Raw genomic sequence first — 1,063 nt, 5'->3', positions numbered from 1 at the left:
AATAAAAAGGAAGAGAGAAGAATGAGGGCATTCTTTGGTCATTTCTATCTACACAGTCAGCCTGAGGCTGACATGGGGAAAGTTTTTCACAGAAACTTTGGAGCCAGAAAGGACCATAAAGATCATCTAGTCTCATCCCTTGTTTTTAAAGATGAGATAACTGGGGTTCAGAGAGTTTAAAAGATTTTCCTAAGTTAATGGTAAAGCAAAGACAAAAACTGAAGCCTTCTAAGTCCGTGCGCCTTTCTGAATATTGAAGCTTACTGCAGTTCAGGTTTTCTTGAATTTATTCATGGTACCCCACACAAGAAAATCCAAGAAACTTCCCTAAGCCTCTCTTAGGTTCAAGTTTGGAAAATAAGAATACTTTGCTTCATCACTAATGGCAATATAAACCTTAAACAGACATGTTCCACTGTTTTTCTAGGCAAGAAGAATATATTCTGTTTGGTAATCTTAGCCAAATTTCCAACTGGAAAAGCAATTGACATTATTAAAGATTCAAATGTATTTTTTAAAAAACCAACCAGATTTAAATGTAATGGTGTAGAGGTAAATTTCAGACTTTTCTCCAAACCACTACCTTCAAGAAATCCTTTCATCCTTCCTATGAGAGGCCCAAGAGCTCCAGTGAAACATCTCAGTAAATGTATTATTTAGCAAGGAGACAAGCAACTTATGGCCCCAGTGGACTAATATGAGAATAAACTGCTTGACCCAACATTCCACATGATGGCATTTGTATCTTTTCTTCTCTTTTCCTTTTATTTCCTCTTCTTTTTTCCCTCTTGTCCTATTTCTGCCTTAGGGCTACCAATGACACAAAAAGGTACAAATAAGTGTTCAGTTAGCATGCCTGATGACCCTCCAAGCTAAGGAGATGGATGCCCAGGAGCACTGGAGTGAATTTGTAGTTTGTATGGATAATGTTCATTGATGTCATGTGATATTGCAAGAACCAATGAGATCAGGTTCAGAAAGCACTTTGAGATGCTCAGATAAAGAAATTCATGCAAGCACAGATTACTATTATTGGCTGCTTACAATAATTAACACCATAAAT

This window comes from Vombatus ursinus, unplaced genomic scaffold (genome assembly GCF_900497805.2).
Source record: "Vombatus ursinus unplaced genomic scaffold, bare-nosed wombat genome assembly UNPS02014812.1, whole genome shotgun sequence".
NCBI lineage: Eukaryota > Metazoa > Chordata > Mammalia > Diprotodontia > Vombatidae > Vombatus > Vombatus ursinus.
The sequence above is the reverse complement of the archived record's forward strand: the minus strand, read 5'-3'. Positions refer to the sequence as shown.